Source organism: Diuraphis noxia, unplaced genomic scaffold (genome assembly GCF_037042655.1).
Source record: "Diuraphis noxia isolate RWA-SAM2 unplaced genomic scaffold, SU_Dnox_SAM2 contig0001, whole genome shotgun sequence".
In the NCBI taxonomy this organism is placed as follows: Eukaryota; Metazoa; Arthropoda; class Insecta; order Hemiptera; family Aphididae; genus Diuraphis; species Diuraphis noxia.
In genome coordinates this window covers 50,553,038-50,574,494 of record NW_028301711.1, presented here as the reverse complement: position 1 = coordinate 50,574,494, position 21,457 = coordinate 50,553,038, and the positions used below count along the sequence as shown (strand labels likewise).

The 21,457-nt window shown below is 26.2% G+C and overlaps 1 protein-coding gene across 2 annotated transcripts in view; it reads left to right on the top strand.

Moving 5' to 3' along the window:
• The window catches only part of Drep2 (DNA fragmentation factor-related protein 2), a 124,688-nt gene that overhangs the window by 67,439 nt on the left and 35,792 nt on the right, over nt 1-21,457 (top strand). The gene's annotated exons all lie outside the window — the stretch shown is intronic.

Here is a 21,457-nt window from a genome sequence, read left to right as displayed (position 1 = left end):
CCTATAGACTATTATAGCCATGATATTGTTTGTATTAATAGGTGTGCTTTATGTCACCGCTGTTATACAATAACACACGTATGATATTTTACCTTTGAAGAGCTGCAATTCATAATTGTGTCGAGTGTTGACATTTTGTTTACAGCGTATTTATATACAGGGTGATTATTTTATCAAAAAACACTCATTATTTCAAATACTATTGAATTTTGTTTTCAAAATTTTAGATCTATCTTGTTCTAGAACTTAATATTTTCACCCTTATATTTATCAGATAAACCATTATTAACTTTTGGTTTTCAAATGACAACATACTTAAAATTTCATAAACTAAAAAGGCTGTTTTTTTCAATGAATTTTCACGTTTAAATTTTCATTTTTTGTTAATCCGTTTACAAGATATAGCCACCCAAAGTTGGGTGGTGTTTGTGTGTTATTATAGGTGTATGTTAGGTGATATCAACACACAAACACCATATTATGAGTGTTGTTTGATAAAAGAATCACCCTGTATACTAGTAGATGTACCAGCATGAACATAAAGTATATTAAATTATTATTATATACACTGGAAAATAATATTAAAATGAGTGACAGTAATTACGACAACGGCAAAGCAACCAACGGATGAGAGCGATGGTTATACGGGGCACTATGATCGTGTCACAAACATTTTGGTGTTTAATGATTACGTTCGTCTTTCAAAAGAAATTAATTTCACTTTAATCGCATTTTCAAGTTCACGCATGTAAGGCTTTGCAGGAATGAAGTGTTCTTTTTAAAAAAAAAAACACATTTGGATATTAAATTCGCTTAACCTAATGTGAGAGGAAAATAATAATTATTGTTATTCTCTTGGTAAACGTAATTTTAATTCTGTTGACATCATAATACCTATAATAATGTAGTAATATTATATAATTTTTTTATTATTGTTAAAAATCAATTTTACCATTCATATTTTGTGAAATCATTGATAATAATAATTATTATTTATCGTTTCAGTTTAAATATTATTTTCTTTATTTTTAACTCACCTTTCCATAAGGTAATACATATAAAAAAAAATAAATAATCATTAATATAATATTATTTTAATTGAAACACAAACGAAATAAAAAAAACAGAATAATGTAATATGCACACATAATATTATTCGACTATTTGGAAAAATAATTTCTTCAAAAGCAAGCGTGTAAAAATTTAATACAAGGAGAAACAATAATGTAGGCAAAATGAAAATAATAATAAGAAACCTTTTTCGAATAAATTGTGTTTATTTTATTACTAATAAATATGAATTTTAAATTTTTGATTTCCAATATTTAAATTAGTGTTTTGTTTACAAATATGAATAAATAATAAAAATATTTAATTTCTGATTTTTATTTTTGGGTAGAATATGATGACGTAGGTTTCGTACATTCTAAAAATAATTTTAGAAACACCATAATGTATAAAAAGTCTTATATTGTAATAAATATTGTATAGAATTGAGAAGATCGCTGTAATAGGTAGCCTGGTAGATAATAATAATAATATGTTAAATTTGAAACAATTGATAAATCATTTTATACAAATATGATTCTGAGTATAAAACAACTGTCAGCTACTAATACCTATGGATATTTTATAATTTATTTATTTATAAAACTATTCAAAAGCAGTTATTTTAGCTATAAGCAGTTTACTATTACTATAAGTACGGTGCATATGTCTAAATTTATGCCAAAAAAATAAACATAATAATATACAGTGTGGATCATTGAGCATTTTCACCACCATTTTTTTTCCTTTAACAATTGTATTATTCAAATTCTGATTTTTGGAATTTTTAAGCATACTACTTGGACTATATAATCAATTATTTAGATGGATATTCAATTCACACAATACAATCTCATCAACCATTTATGATAATTTATTACCACTACGGAAGTGTCCTGTGTTCCTTATTTTTTTTTTTTTTTTTAATGAGCTACAATATTTTTTAACGTAGTTGGCTGATCAGATGACTTAATTAAAAATGTCGTTGTTTCAACCAACAAAAATTCAAAAGAGTACATTAAAAATTATTGAAATGTATTAACTAAAGTGTCTGTCTTTAAAAACCATTAAAGACTAACATAAACAAATAGACTCAAAATTGAAAGTCTAATATATTATTTTATTAAACCGGGATATTTTTTACGAATTGTACAATACCGATGAAGTAATATTAATTACTATAATGTTCACATCATCAAAATATATTCCATCTATATTTCCATATATCTCAAACCCATTGTCACAGGCCTACATATACTGCCCTTGATATCAAAAGTTAAATTTAGATAACTCAAAAACTATTCGTTCAAATGTCACAGTTTATAATATTATTAAGAACCTTACGCCTATTTGAAAATATGATATTACTCAAAAACTACAAAAGGTAGAATTTAAAATAATTAACTTTTAAAGATTATAATAGGTAGGTGACCAGACTTGTTGAGTCACAAATTACAATGTATTTTATCTATCCTTAATTATTTTAATAAATTTTTATATAATAGCAATATTATTAACTATTATATTATGCTGCGATTGAAGAAGCACCAATAATTATTGCATATTGGCGGCATGAATATAAGTTATAGCAATGTTATAGCCTATATAGGACGAGGGTACCTATACCTTAAAAAATCTAAATAATTTAAAAACTACTTACGTACAGAAAATAATAAAAGGTATAAGTAATATTTGATACGTTCAAGTGCCTATACGATTAGTACATTTTGAATAATGATCGAAATAGAAAAAAAAAATTAAAAATTAAAAATATGTTAGTAAGAAAATATATTATATTACCTATTTCTTAAAATATTTATATTTTTAAATATCTATAAAATTTGTATTTTATTGTTTTATAGTACTTTGATTGTTGAGCTATTCACCAAGCATATAATTCTTTTATTCTTATTTTTATAGAAAACAAAACAAAAATAAATCTAAATTTCACATGCATGTACTAATTACAGCTTAAAAATATATCAAAGCGTTTTGAAAATTTAAATATGTATAGGAAATTATAATTTAAGTAATATTGCAGCTTTTTGAGTTTGTATTTCTTACAAAATAATAAAATTTACTTGGGAAAAAAATTATAATAATTTGAGTATCGACTATGGTAAATTGTACATTATAACTTCATAAGTTATCAATCCTAGAGATATAAATATTAAAAGTTATACTATTTCAAAGTACTAAATATTTTACGAATTAACGTGATTTTGGAAAACATTTTAAATTTAAAAGCTCATTAACAAAAATGATTTTTATATACTTTTGATATTTGTTAAACAGTTATAAAATTATTATATTCTTGTAAGACACGTTAAAAATTACATTTTAAAAGTTTTCTATTTGCAGACATAAATTGTATTACACTTAAGTCTACTACTATAATACTTACCCACAGTATTTATAATCAACGCTATCGTACTTACAAAATTTAAAAATAAATATTCGATAAAAATGTCAGTTCTACTCGTGATATTTATATTTTAATTACACTTCCAAATTAAAATATTTATAAATTGGAAATCTTTTTTGTGTAATTTTGTATTGTTGTTTTTCCTGGTAATTTTTAAAAGTCTTAGGAATTTTTAATTTTGACTTTACATTCCACTAACTATTTCCAATTCAATACCATAAACCATCATCAACATTGTAGATTGAAGCATTTTTCTGGTAGAACAAGATATGTCTTTAGACACACACACATTCACTTAAAAATAAAAAACCCACTATCGTAAAACCAATACATTCATCGCTTCGCTTAGAATCTAAAATGGACATCGTTGTCTTTTTTTACATTCCCCAGAATGTATTGCTAAATATAAAATTCTGAAATGTTCTATACATTTTTTGTAAATGTGTTAAAATTTAACTATTTTAAAGAAATTTAAAAGTGATTTTTGAAATAAATAGCATACCGTCTATTGTTTTAATAAGCAGTTGAATAATAATTTAAAGAAATACTTCATTAAAATTTGATTTATAGAAATGCATAATGTTTATTATTTTACTAAGACAATAATAATATACATTATAATATATAGCCAAATTATGTAAAACGATAATCATGATTTTATAATTCACTGGTATTGTTGAACCAAATCATAATCATTAATAGTTTAAATTATGATGAAATATTAAAATGTTGGGTGATGGACGGTGGTATACATTTTTAAAATCATTTTTTATAATTATATTCAACATTTCATGTTAAGTCTTAAAATTTGGATACAACGTTGATCATAATATTTTGTTTTTACTGATCGTCATATTTATTAGTTTTTTTATCATACTGAAACTCTATGCATACGACTAAAAATTATGTATTTAAAAAAAAAACTGTTTAACTCCAATCCACAAAAAACTTTGGGTTTTCTCATAGAAATCCATTTTTATACGCATTGGTTTATCATTGAAATCATGAAATACAATAATTCAACCACAACCTACGATGAGGTGAACGAAATTAAAACGTTGGCATTTATTTATTTTTTTTATTCTTATTCATTACTCCGAAATCAGTATGCTTTATTCTTCTTCTTTTTTGTCGGCCTATTAAAGGACATCGCTGCCATCACAAAACCTCTCCACTTCTTTCTGTCATATTCATAGTCATAGACAGAATCTTCTTTATATTTTTGATGTCTTGAACCACGACATCAATATCATATTAATATATTAAAGTTTATTTTAAGAATTATTCAAAAACGATTTTGAAGGGATATTTTATATATTTCATTTTTACCGTCAATTTTTTTATTTCCTGATAAATGATCATTTCATTGTTTATATTTTCAAATAACCTTTCTAAAAAACCTTAAAAATAATTTTAAAACTTTATATTAACGAAAATATAATCAATAAAAATAATAAACTTTAAATTGTGTTTATTTTAATAATTTGCGTTATTATAATAACAACTTCAATTACATTTTTATAATATTTTATGCTAATATGTTTACGTATTTATTAGATACCTACACATAGTCCACTAAGCAGCATACTTCGTTTCTTAAAAATGATTTCATTGATATTCTGATTATTGGAATTCTTTAATATGGGTACCTATTTAAGAGCCATATTTCCAAATATTTAGAATTTCTATACTATTTATTGAGTGTTCTGTTGTGGTGGCACCAACATCTTTTTCAAATGGTTGATTTTTTAAATTTTGATGCATCAAAATCTGAACGAGTGGTTTTTGTGATATATATCTTTGTGTGTAATAAGGATAATAGGTCCACGATGTTGGATTGTAGGATATACGTGAAAAATTATAATTTTAACTATTGGTATGTAGGCAATCAACATTTAATATAAATTTTTTTTTATATTCATAAAATAATAAATACTTGATCCAATATTATATCAATTTTATATTTTTTCAAAACTATTTTAAGGTCTATAATAATCCCATTTGTTCTCACGGAATGTCTTGCATACCTCGATGCAAGAAATCGCAATAATCTATCCAGCGATTTATACGACATACTGGGACCTGTTCTGCAATCACCTGACATATTCGTGTTCCTCCAGGAGACAGGACTGGACAAAATTATTTAACCATTTGAAAAAACACAACCTTATGATAATAATCCTCATATAGTTTAGAAATGTATTGTTATCAAACCTTTTCTATTATTATTATGCAACACCTTTAAAATAAAAAAATGTATCTTATCCCAATGGCCAAGTTTCCGAGGGTTATTTTTTGAATAAAAAAAAAATCCCGTTTGTATAATATACATTTTAATAACTCAGAAACTACCCATTCAATTTTGATTTCGATACATAAATATTTTCAAAAAAAGTGATCTGCTTAATAATTAACAATGAAAAAGTTTGGTTTTCATTTGAAAAAGTTTATATCATCACACTCCTGAAATTGTATAAATATCTGAATTGCAAATTCCTAAAATTAGATAATTAATTCAGTATTAAAATAAAAAATTAAAGTGAGGATGGTTGGTGAATCACACTCTATATAAAATTTATATATCATGAATAAACTAAAATTGAAAAAATATTACTTTCATAGTTACATACTTATTCAAAAAATGTAATATATTATTATTACAACAAAAACAATTAGTATTAAATTCCTTAAAAACGAAATTAATAAAAACGATCAAGAGATATTGTTTGTAAAAAAATAAATTGAACTTATACAATTCCTATCAAAAATTATATGATTTTATTAAAAAATAATGTATAATCATGAGTGGGTTATCAGTGTTATTATTATAGAACTAATAGAGTTTTATGCATATAAGAATTCAAACTGCATATTTGACCTACATTTTCTAAATATATCTTTAAAAAAAAACAAATAGAAATATGGCAAAAGTATATACAACTAGATCAGTATAAAATTACTATAATATACTTTTCAAAATAATTTATTCATTACAGCACACGTTAAACATTTTAAGTACAGTTCAAGAATTTCACGAGACAGTAATGATATAATTAATTTAAGCAAAACGTACGTACCTATTTGTTTTTCAAAAAGATGTGTCATAATCTAAACTACTGAATTGAAGTATCTACCGTTGTATCACCATAAACCACGCGTGTGACATTAAAGTTATTAAATAGGTACTACATAATATATGACAATGCAATAAAATGGCTAGGCGATCAAATCAAAGTGAACCCTAAAGTCACCCACTTAACGTATACAACGCAACGTGATCCTAATTAAAACAAAGATTCAATCAATGTTCATTACATTTCATTGACGACAGTAATTTATCGTTATGCCAATAAAAAAACGTTAGATAACATAAAAAATGACAAATTTTACTATAATGTGGGAGTACAATTATTACATTATCGTCAATGAGACAATAAATTATTTTTGGTAATAATATTTAAGATCATCAATATAATAATATTATGTCATCCGCTCTTACCTCGTTTCCAACAAAATACACGTTGAGTCGTTCGTAAAACCTATGGTTTAAAAATAAAATCATCAATCCTAAATAATAGTATCATATTATTTTAGATTCTGAGTAGAGTTACTATTCTACAAATCAGTGGCTATTTGTGAGGGGAGAAAAATGCGAGGCTCTGCACCCATTTAATATAAAAGGGATGAAAAAAAAAATGATAAAACCTTTCAAACAATTATTTATAACGCTTTAAGATGTGTTCTGTACTTATAATTCTTTTTTTTTAATTTTGGTTATGTCAACTTACAAATTATTACTCTAGGCTCAATGTAATTAAATATTGAGATCAAAGTGAAGCCCAAAATCGCTAGCTTATCGTATCAACGCCGCAACATTGTCCTTTTCCAAGAACGGTATTGTATAATACAATTTAATTCAATACATTTTCATTTCTTTGACGACATTAACGTCTCTAATTCATTAATTATTATTTCACCAGTAAGAAAAAATATAAATATCAAAATCATCGGCTATTATTACAGTTATTATATTATTATAATGTCAATGAGACAATCAAAGACTTTTGGTAATATTTAAGACCACCGTTATTATGATGTCATCCGCTCTTACACCATCGCTGACATAATACAAGCTACGACATTCAAGACACGTATAGGCAACGATTTAAAGGAAAAATCGTTAAGCCTGAATTATAATAATTGAATGTTTTCATTTAGATTTAGATTTCTGAGTGGAGCTATAGCTACAGATCAGTGACTGTTTAGGAAGTGAAAAAAGTGTCAAGTTTAATATAAAAAGGGATGGAGAAGGAAAGGAATGTGCTTTATCGCATCTAACAATTTCGCATCTATCGCATCTACCACTTTATGACTAAGATGTGTTCTATAGTTATAAAATAACTATTTATTTTTTTTAAACGTTGGTTATTTCAATGAACATATTATTATTAAAATAAAATGATTTTAAATATGATAACACAACTGCAGTCGTGACACCATTACGTCTCTTTTTTGAGAGTATATCGATCGGTATAAAACCGCATAAAATAGGATTTGGTGTGGAGGCGAAAAATATTGACCGTGGTAAACGTTAGTTTGTCTATCTGTAGCAGTAATACGCTAAATGACACGATTTCAACAAAAAGGTAAACGCCGTATACCGTTCCGATTCAAACAATTTTATGATCACATCTTATTTGTTATTGGACGCATTTAGTATTATCTATCACTAACATTTTTTGGCGTGGTTTGTAGTTGTGGTTTTGAACACTTTTTTTCTCACAACAATTTCAAAAATATGTACAGCTTTTACTATTTTTTATTTATTATTTATATGACAATTTATTTCTCAGGTATTATAATAATATGTCGAAGAAAAGTTTAAATTTAAGCCAACATTTATAATTATATTACAGTATGATTGTTGTTATATCTTTATTAATTTTGACAAATAGATTTTTTCTAAAAAGGATTAGATATTGTACTGTAATTTATTATTTTCTATCTGCTTCTATGGTACCTAGATTTTATGTAGTTTGTCGACTTCATAATGATAAAATATTTCATTCTGAAAACTCTGACCAATTGCGATAATACCATCAATATGATATGATTTTATTGATACATAATACCTATATTTATTATGCATACTAGGTACATATTATTAATTGTATCAAAAAAAAAAAATATTAAATCGTATCATATTTTATGATTTTGTTCAGGTCATTAAGACTTGTCTACCAATATCCTAAAACTAAATTGTGGTAAAAAAAAAAAAAATATATCTATATATATTTTGGATAAAAACAATACAAACATTATTATAACATTTTTAAAAAGAACTAAACTTTACAACCTTATATAATGTATCAATGTATCTTTATTAATGTTAATATTAGCCAATAACTTAGTTGTTGAAGCTCAAATAAAAAAAAAAAAATTTAAAAAATACAAGCATTTACGAGGCCATACTGTGTACTTATAATAATATAAAAACATACCTATAGAATAAAACATATAAAACAATTATTAAAAATCAATTTTTATAAACATATTATTTCACATTATATTGATGTTAAGAGTGAGTTAAATGGGTTTCCAGTTGCATTACCCGTGTAATTAACTATAGTAATAACTATATATATATATTTTAAAATTAAAAACAAAATATAAACATATTATATTTTATAATAAAGTGATCTGAAAATATTTACCTATTTAAATAAATGAGCTGGTAAAAATTATTTCCATTAGTGCCTATAGTTACTCCACCAATGTAAATTAATACGTTTTCATAAAACGATCAACGCATAGCTACATTTTTTATACAATAATTTATATTGTATATAATATTATTAACTTTATCCGCATAGAAGAACAAAATAAATACAGATACATATCGATGACGTGTAATATTAAACTTACATTTGAAAAATAAATCTATATGAAGAATCTAATGGGTGTCGATCACTTAGGTTTCAATAGCTAGGTCTCGCGTGTTCTACTATAAAAATGAATATTATTGAAACTACAGTGAAATAATAATATAGTAGGTAAAACATTAAGTCAAACGACGTAGTGTTGTGAAACGACTAGTTATTGTAGTTTTAGCAAACCGTGAGTAAAATAATGTATAAAAATGCACGCGTTTGCGTACGCGCATAACATAATAATACGAGTATACGAAGTCACACATGCCCAATGCAATATATAAGTACAATAATTCTATTAGATAAAAATATTTTGACATTATTTGAATTTAATCAACACGAGCATCGACATCATCGCCGTGATTAGTAAATCATATCGTGATTATTAGGTAAATATTTATTTGAAAATAAAATAAAAACGTGTAGCGGTGAAACTTTAACATTATTTGTCTATAGTTTCAAGTGTTTGTTTTTCTTACCGAGACGGACAAAATAATATTGCGAAGTATAACGTTTATTAGTCACCGGAGCGGGCGCGTTTGCGTAGATTTTTTTGAAGGCAGGCCCCTCTATAATATACTAATGTGCTTATAAATATGAAATAACGGCCGTTTGTTGTCGTCATCACTTTGATGTTTCTGGTAATGCGTGAAAAATTATAAAGAGTATAACGTTACGCCGCTTGTGGTGCAGAAGCGGGCGTCGAACGATTTGTGCGGTCCTGCGAATGTAGAACGGCAGTGGCGTGTGATCCACTAACATAATTTTACGTGCAGTGACACGGGGTGCGAGGGCGGAGGATCTAAAATGGAGTGGAGGATGGAGGTGGTTTTGGAGAGGTGCAGCAGAAATAGTAGAAAAAGCAGTAGCAGCAGCAGCAGCGGCAGTGGCAGCAGCAGTGGCAGCGGCAATGGTACATTCGATGCTGTGGAGGAGACGACTGGTCGGATTGGTGTCAAGGAATGGTGGTGGACGCAAAAGGGTGGACAGTGGTAGCAGTAGTAACGGGGTGGGGGCGGTAGCCGTTTTAATGTAGGTCAAAAGGACAAGGCGTCCCTCTCATTTCATTCACCCTCTCCTCATCCTTTCGAACGCTCTCACACACAAATACACACACGAGCGCAGCGCTTGTGCGCGCGCACACACACTATACAAACTGTGAATGCATTGGCAGAGACCACCCTAACCTCAATAGTTCTCATCTTCTTCTACGCCACCCTTCATACTCTCACACATCCCACCACTGTCCTCATCCCGACCACCTTTAGTCCCGATGTTTATCCCAGCTGACACGGTTTGGTTTGCCATCTTCCTTCTACTCTCCCTGTACATCCACACCACTGCACACAACCAGCTACACTAGGATTCTACCGATTCCACCGACCACGCTTTATCTACTAAATCTGTCCCATAAAGTTTTGCCCGTTTACTTGGACGTGTCCAATAATAATGGTAATAATACGTTACATGCTACACTTTGGGTACACTGTCTTTTCTTCATAGTTATAAGTATCTTATGACTCACCGCTTCAACCACCACCATATCGCTTGCCCTTTCACCTATCGTTAGCCAACACACACTCCAAGCTGAAAATGCGTATTCCATCGGTTAATCGATAATTTCTCTATTTTTTTTTATTTTTTTTTTCATATATATCACGTATAAATTGTATTTAATATACGCATATATACAATATACATGAATGTTGTGCAGTATGCGCGTGTTTATTTATTTTCTCTTGCCACCACTTATTTATCTATCCACGACAGCTTTCCGTTACTGTCGTCTCCATATAATATATTATATTCTCTCACTCGTATATATAAACATCCATGCTCATACTTATCTCGTTTGCCGCCGTTTAATATAGTGAATGTTTTCTATTTCAAACAGGTCGCCTCCGACTTAATGAGATGGACGACAAAATGTGCCTGATGTCCAGTTGGTGCGATCACGAAAATTGCTCTTTTATTGTGTCAACATAGATCACACACGCGCGTCTAGGAAAAAAAAAAATGGTTATAACTTATTCATTATAAGTGTGATTACGTATGTAGTTATTGTTTTAAATCTAATCGGACATTTATAAATAATGCATAAATATTGCATTTATATTCATAAAAAATAACAATAATTTAAATTTTTAAACCCGTATATTTTGGGCCTGAATAGAGTTTAGGCACATTTATGTGCTTCAATAATATGAACTAATCTCATTAAAATAACCAACGACCATTCAAATACGAACTTCAGTGCCATCATACATATTTTAAAAATTACCTACTGTAATTAATTTTTAAAACTCAGTCAGAGTCAAGTTGATATATGCTCCAGGTTAACTAGTAACTAGTAACTAGTAACTATACCTACTAGTATGGGAAACTAAGTTTTCAAAAGTTTCCTACGAAATAATTTGCACTTAAGATTTTCTTCTGAAAATCGAAACTTTAGACACATATCTTCTGAAATAACTTTGTGAATTTGCAGAATACTCAAAAATAACTATATCTCAGATTTGCTTTTTAAACTTCCTAATGGTTGTATTTTATACCAAAGTTTCGTATTTAAAGTTATACCTAACTGAGAATTTAGTATGGTGTTTAATTGACAGAAATTTTAATTTTTTGTTCAAAAAGGATCGGGTCTTCGAAATAATATTTGAAACTGGGCGATTATTAATATGAAAAAAAAAACACACACACTATTTCATTATGAGTAATATTCAACTACCAATATGGTAATTAAGTTTTTGATCTATGTGGTTGTTTGACAGGCTGTCGACCCAGCGTGCTTTACATTTGTATTTACCGCATATGCATATTCCGTATAAATCATTCAAACGACGACACAAAACCACACATAACCAATTATATGCATGTCGTACACAGGAGACTAATTCTAATTAAAACTATATGTTTAAAAATTAACGTTGAATTATCAATATAATAGTTTGGAAAATAAAATGCACGTTTCATAAATCTAACGTTTGGCGTGTATCGTGTAAAATGTTATATTTCTCGTGAAGTTTAAAATAGTTTTGGTTTTATGAAAATTAAAAGCTATTCAAAACAAACCTTTTATGAAGATATTAAATGAAATGCAATAAAATGCCGTTTTGTATAAATCATTTAAAATAAGGTTTAGAAAATATTATGTTTGTGACATTATAGTAACATTATATTTTTCACCTACTGCTGATTATAATAATAATAACATGTTGTTATATATGCTTAGATAATATAATATTTATATGACTAATGAAAGGAGAAATAGTTTTGTTTTGTCAATTAAAAGTTTGATGCCAAGATTCAATTATATTCAATATTATCAAATATAAATGCAAGAAGTTATTAGTAAGTATTAAAATTTTTAAACAAAAATGTTTAATTGGTATTTATCAAAAACCCTTATTATTAATTGTGTCCACCTACTAATAACTAATAAATTATTAAATTAGACGTTTAAAATAAAAAATGATGATTTATGACGTCATATAAGCAGTAAAAATACCGAGTAATAAAATAATATATAATTTTTCTTCAAGCAATTCAACTATTTTAATATTATATGTCTATACCTGTATATCATTACTATTAGTATAAAGTGTACGGTAGTAGGTATTTTGCGGATATTTAAATTTACAATAATTTTATACGCATATAAGGCTGCCGATGCGTATGCAGTATTGAAGCAAACTATAAAATTAGTATAGATAGGTACATAAGTACACGTGTCATATTGCCGTATTCAAATAGTATGCATTTAAAGAATGCATGAACACGCTGCGAAAGAATTGTGGCCTAGACTCCCTCAAGACTTAAATTGCATCGTTGAAAAATGTTTTCATACCATTGTAATTTAGTCTAATAAATAAAAATGTTGTATACCAAATATTATAAATATTTTAAGTAAATAATAGGGAACCTAAAGAGTTATATTATGCAAGAAAATATGCATTATGTGTTGTTAAGACGATGAAAACACATTACACCTGTGTATCGTTCTATTAACAAATTAATGTAATTAACATTTTTGAAACCTAAATAGATGTAAACACATTTTATATTCTTATCAGTTAAAGAATATAATCAAAAACAAAATTTGAAATTAATATTTTAATTAGATAGTAAAACGGAAAAAAATATTTAAATTATGAAATATGTGGCTCTCCGTAAGATTATATAGTTTGAAAAACTATATTTAACCCTTTTATATTATGTCTGTAATATCCTCTTTTGATACTTTACAAAATCAAAGTCTTTAAAATTATATAAATTTACCATTATAATTAAATTTAACACAAATAAACACGTTTGTTTACCAAAATATAATATACTTACATGATTCAATTTTCTTGTGTGCATTTTCTTTGTTTAAATTTATAATGCTAAAATAATGCTATGTATTATTTTTGATATAAGTGATTTATGTTTCTGTTATAGCAGTTATTAATGGTTCAATAAAATAATATTTAACTCAATATAATACTTTAATAAGATATTACCAACTAATTTCTAAGAATTTAAATACTTATTTAATAGGTATAACTTATAAATCGTCGGAGTCTTGTACTTTTTATAATATTATTAACTAATTATAATAGAACGTTCGTTTTTGGTTGTTGGCTTATTCAATGAAACCATAAATGTTCATTATATAGAATATTATGTTAATAAATGTGTAAACACAATTTAATAACTTAAAGATATACAACTAAGCATATATATTATGTTTAATAATATACTATATATATTTTGTTCCCTTTCATAAAATTATAATAACATTCAAATAATGTTAAAATATTGTATAAAATCCGAACATCCCATACACCAGTTACACAATGCACATTATTTTTACATTATAAGAACTATTATACCAGCTACCTATAAATATTTTTATAATATAATATTAAACTACATTTAAATATAACGCTAATCATCACATTTCAAATATTTATATTTGAAAGATACTTGATAGTTTGACATGTTTTTCTTATTTCGATTTTAAATATAATAAAACAACATGAAGAAAATAATAATAATAATAATAATAATAGTTTATTGTATTGACATTTTTTTTACTGCATACACGTTCAATTTAAAGTATGTATAGGTACGTTAAATAATAAGTTCACGGAAATTTCACAATCTCACGGAGTTGATATTTTCTTTTGAATAGTAAACGGATAAGTGACTGAAGGTTGACTTTAGTTATATATATATAGGTAGATAATCATCACTCACTGATTTTCGACTTAGTTTAACAATTAATTTTGAGTACGAATAGTAGTAAATGCGATGTTGTCATGTCTTAAACGAAATAATAAAATATCATAATAAACCTTTTTGTAAAACACATTCATTGATAATATAATTTCTGCAGATGTTTATCATAGGCTTAGTGGACATTGTAGAATTAAGATCATTACAACGAAAGAAAAATATTATTCTCAAATAACTAAGATGTGCGGTGAACATCGCAAGTCATTAGATGATTTATGAATTCATAACAATGACCAAGTAACCAATATCAATTTCGATAAGGACTTGCGTAAGCCGTTAAATTTCTTTAGTTGGCATTTTTGTTTAATAGATTTTCCTTACAGTTGTAGACGAAACTACTAAAAATAACACTTTGAAAGCACTACTAAGATAAAATGTCTTATCAAATAAGTCGTTGTTAATTGTATACACAACTTCAGAGCTCTCATTTTACTCAAAAACGTTGTCATAATAAGATGGGATATTATAACTACTAACTGAAGATTAAAAACTTACGTGGTTATAAAACATATTTTATAACATAATAAAAACAAACAATTTTGTATTCATCGTAGTTATTATTAGATAATGTACTAAAACGTCATAATTAAGAAACCATTAATTGTTTTTAAAATATAGGTAAACCTAGGTAGTTTTAACAAAATATCACTAATTATTTAACAGACTTAGACCAAGTTAAAATACATATTAAACAATTAATAAAGTCATTTTGCGCATTTCATTAACTATATAAAATTATAAACACATTAATTATCTATAGAATAATTAAAGATGGATTAAAAAAAAATGTAACCATTAATAGGAGTATTACTTAAAATATGATGTTGAATTTCATAATACAAAAATACAGTCTAATTTTTAACGACTTAATGAGTGGTTAAATTTAATTTAATTTGCCGATATTAATTGAACACACTCGAAATGAAATAAAGCACATTTATTATTTTCTGTCTACAACTACTATTTATATTTGCTTTTCAAATGGAAGTCTTAAACTGTCTTAATAATTGTATAGTTTAAATAAACCACATACATTTACGAATTAATTTTGATACCGATGACAATAAAAAGCTTCAAACACAAGTGAAAATACACAAATTCAACTTTTATTTTCAAAGTGATGTGTAAGTTTTGATTGGTATTTATACCATAATATTTTGCATCCTAGAACATATTAAAAACGCAGAATTTACATACATAATATAATTATATTAACATAAAAAGTATTCACATAAAATATTATACTCTGCTGTAAATCAAATACCATCCTTTATGCTCAGATTTATAATTTATTATTAATTGTAATCGTTGACGATGAACAATATTAATACTTCTCAATTTTGCTAATTAAATTTAATCTAAATGATTTTTCAATAAATTATTAGTTTTAAATTTTAATAGATAATAATATATTATAATAATGTATCAGATATATAATCAATACATTCAAAAAGAACAATGACTTGGACTAGGTAGTACCTAACACACGCAAAAAAGTAAAGATATTATTTTTTTAGTTTTATATACAATTAGAAATATAATGATACCAACAGGTAATAGTTTTTACAACAAGTTAAGTAAAATTAAGGTTAGTGCGAATAATATTATTAACAGTGACATCGATAGTGATTAAGATGTTTAAATGTTTACTCTTAAGACCCACATGCGTTGTATCCGTCTTACAAAAGCATCACTGAATAATTCATTTAACTCTGTTATGTTTAATATTAGAATCAATTGACCTAATACAAAATTTAGAAGTAAGAACATTATAAAGTCGATGGCCTATGTTTTTTTTTTTTATTTGAATTTTTAAGTACCTAATTGCATTTAAAATATAAAAGCAGTTAACTATTTTAAAATGTTTATAACTTACTTTAAAATCAAAATAAAAAAAAAACTAGATAACCGATCAGATAATATTCTTACTTCTAAATTTGGTAATTAAAAACAACAGAATTAAATTAATTATTCAGAACGTACAATTTACTATGTTATACGTTTGAAAAACGGAGACAAGTGAAAACGCATGCTGGAATGTCATGGTATCTTTTTAGACAACTAAAATTTCGGTAAAATTTTTTATTTTTACTGGATCTCACTTTTTTTTTTTTTTTTTTTGACCAACTTGATTTGTTGAAAAGTAAAATGGTACGATAAGCGTATTGGTTTAATTTTCCGAATCCACATATCATATATCCATAACATGTACCTACCAAGAATTACCATACATTACTAGATATCCTGCAGCTTAAATATTATGTTGTATTATATTCAAACATACCAAACAAAATAATTTATGATAGCACTTAAACGCATGTAAGTATAATATGTGCAAACAACAAATAACATATATACCTAACATTTCTGTTGGGATTTGAAATACATGAATTTAATAATATAATATACTATATTATGCTTAAACACTGTAAAATATTTTCCGAGAAAACGCCACTCATATGTACACACAGACGTTAAAAGGAAAATCAATGAATAAACAAAATAACAATCTCGTAGTGGTGATCTTATCTAACGAACGATCGTATCCAGACACATATTTAACAGTTTGTTTGCCTTCGGGGCATAAACGGAGAGACTTACTCTTTGTGGTACGATATACTTAAAATTTGTTTGAAAACTTGTACACAAAAGTGAATATGAAAACGATACCTACTCACCTGCTGAGTTTGACACCGTATTCTGCAGCAGAATGAAAAGGGTGTTTTATAAATATTTCTTTAGAACTAAGTAGGTATATGCCACGCACATCATATCAGAAAAGTCTTTTATAATAATATATTATTAAGATAAGCTCCAAAATATATAATATTAATTATTTGATTATTGCGAAACAAAAATTTAAAACTAAATAAACTGCCTGCAAATCGATACCCACCGGCCACCCACAGCCATAAACGTAACGGAGTAGTAATCCGACCGAGTGAAAAGTGTACAAACAACAATAATGGAACTGTATTTATATTTATTTTGTATAAACATAAATAGGGTTTTATAATATTACTATATGGGTCACCAGTTTTTTTTATATATATAGTTATTTTTTATAAAATCGTTGGAATATTGATCGATTAAATGGAAAATATTCTTAAATTGACTGAATATGGAATAAAGTATACTTAAAAAATATATATGTATATATATATGTTTATACATATTGTGTGATGTTATGTGTTGAAAGTGTCAATAGCAATATTATTACGTCGGTCGATCAAAAATGATCAAAAATGTCATTTTGGTTTATTGGGATTGAAAATTACCATTATAGTTAGACATATACATATATCTCAAAATAAATTCAACGTTTTTACAATTATTACAAAATAGACTTTGAGATTAAAAAGAAAAACCATTATTATTATAAAATGAATACAATTTTCTTTTCATCCTTATAAAGATAATGCCTTCATATTTTTTTTCAGAACATTAATTTATTATATTGTGCCTACTTTTCAAATTAAGAAACTTGTTAGAAAAAAAAACTCAAAACAACTGCAGCTGTTGTAGTAGTTGTTGTTGCTAAACTATATCGAGAAATATGAACGATACCGCATAAAGTTTGTCTCAAATATATACGTATAAATTATCCCTTTACCGATAACAAATACCTATGGATCCGAGGAAATAATATCCTACCGTTAAATATTGATATAAAAAACAACGCTTTATCCTACACAGCTGTTTTATTTTCATACGATCGGGAGAAATTAATTGGAAAACACCCTTGACCATTGACGAAAACAAATAATTAGTCACATACAAATAGACATTAAAAATCGTTTAGGTTAGGTGACATCTTACAGAATCCGAAAAAATATTCTGCTTCTGATTAAGCACTTACCCTCCTGCAAAAGAGTTCAAGGTTATTTAAAATTCTATCGATTTCTCATAGATTGTATGCAGATTATAAACATTTGATTCAGATTTGTTCCAGGAAATTTAAATAGTATGCAATTTAGCAATAATCGATGTAGTTCACTTATAATACACCATTTATAAAGTATAATAATATGTCACCAGCTATAATTATTATAGCTGAGTTCAATTCTGTTTCTCATAGTAGTGTAAGGTTTTTTTTTATAATTTCCAGGAAAAAGTGTTAAGGAACTAAAATAGTATCGCCTGAACAATGTGTGGTAATGCGGTTTAAAAAGTTTCAATGTTTGCCTTCCCATAAATCACCACCATGAAGATTGAACTATACCGTATTTGGAGGATTAAATATCAACGTATTATAATCATCTCAATAGCAAATTATAAACTGCTATTACTAACTAATAAAATTTACTATAAAATGAATACCCATTATGTGGGTGCTTACCTTATTTTTGCTTCATGATCTCACAATGTTTTTCTAACAAAAATTAAGTATCTATTACATAGATTTAATGTTTATATCTAATATTTATATATAACTTTAAGAAATTTAATTCATTTACACTTAATAACTATTCAATACAATATGATTAATATAATACAACTTAGACCAAGGGTGTCCAACCCGCGGCCTGTGATCGATTTTTATGCGGTCTCAATTCAATTTAAAAACCATTAATTTAATTGTATATAGGTATACCTAATATATTAATATAACGAAAAAAAAGTATATATAAAAATATTTCTGCTCATTATTGGATATTGCAAAATTATTAAAAAAATGTATTGTTGTACTATAGAATATATTAATCATTAAATTTGAATGTATTATTATTAAAAAAAGTACATGGCCCTCAACAACTTCTATCCATATGATGTGGCCCAGTCTTGACAAAAGGTTAGATACCCCTGATTTAGACACTCTGTACTTTTTTAAATCACATTATATTTCTTTTAAGACTAAGACAGTTTAAAGTTGACTGAAATAAATTAGTCTAAGCACTCTCAAGAATAGTGAACATCATATTTGAAAGTCAATTATTTCAATATATATTTTCTTACACGCCTCAGTGCTCATACTAAACAATAAGGTCTCAAAGAATTGAGGAATATCAGTACCAATTGTTACTGTTTAGTGTTTACATAATATTTTTAATATAATTTTGTTTTAAAATATACCTAACCTAACAACTTTATAAAATAATAAATAAAGTTATTAACAGTTCGTAAAAGCCGATAAGTAAATTTAAGAATAAATAATAATTAAAATTGATTTAAGCTCATGTATGTGAAAAAAATTTCAATTTATAACAGATTTTAATAGCAAATGAAAGTATTTATTGTTATTGTTCTTTTTTTATGAGTTACGAAAGAAATTAAAACAAAAATGTTATCAAAGTAAACATAATTTTCCAAAAAACATACAACTCAGCATTATAATTTAAAAAATAACATATAAATAGATAAAACATTGTCATATTTCATGTTTATATTTATAGCATATTGTTTTTAAAAATGTTTTATTTATTTAAATTTGCTAAAACTTAGGACTCGTGAAAAGAAACATAAATCAAACCCTACGTAACAATACTCTAATCTGGAGACCTTAAAAATTGAATGAACGACTGTTAAAAAATATTAAAAGTTTTCCTACCATTCAAATTATTATATCTACAACCGGAACTGGAAGAAAATAATGAGAAAATAAAAATAATTAGGTCAAGCAAAAAGATAAAAAATAAAAATAACTTTCACGTAAAAAAATAAAAATTTCATAGACGGTTGAATGCAAGCATGAATATACTTGTAGTTCAAAATAACTTTGAAATTAATATGAAGAGTGGTGTTTTAACATTTTTCTATAAAGGTTCAAAGAATGAAATTATCGATTGAGATATGTGAAATTGAAAAACTTTAGATCGTGTTTAGAAAAATTTGCTTTGTAATATATTTACATAAACATATTTATTGCCTTTTTTCTACCATTTTGGAAAGGGGGAAATATCAACATTATATTTTTATATATACATGACGTATCAAAAAATACCTTCAGTTAGGTCGATCAGGATGGAATACCAGGGTATTATAGGATTCGACTTGTCTCACTCACCTGGGACCGAGAAAATGGTGTCCTTTACATCAAATTTGAAAGGAATAAAAGAATAAAGATTTCGGAAAATAATTTTGATTTGAGATTGGTTTTACAAGATGAATTACCAGACTATTTTAAAATTAGTGTTAGTTTTTGTTATTGAATCTTATACTATACTTAAATATTTTCAACATTTATTGAGTCTATAGAGTTAAAAACATAATATATTATATGAATAGCTTATAATTAATGTAGGTACCCAAGGTAAAGAAAAAACTAAGAATAATTAAAGGTAACGCGAAAAAAAGATTTTCAAGAATTGCAGATACTATATTTATTTTAAGTTGATCTTGTTAACTAGGTATTACATAAACGCAATAAATTGATAAGCTAAATTCCTATAAAACTTAACTCAAGATGTAAATCCTCCTGATGTAACGGAACTTGTGCCTATGTTATGCCTTATGAATTATGATTTATTATGACATATTACATTAATATACATTATACGTACCTAAATCAATATTATACATATTATTTAGTTCAAAATTAAGTATACAATTATATGAAATATGGTTTACATTTTTTTTAAATAAAAGCTCTATAAATAAATCATAAGAGGTGTGTGGTGTATATATTTAGTTAAACTCGGATATTATTGTATAAGAAATTCTTTAATAAGGATATACCATTTATTTATCATTTGATCTAATAAGCTTCAAAAACAATGGGTATTACTTATTCACCATATACGTATAGTTATAATTTACATAGTTTTTTTACACA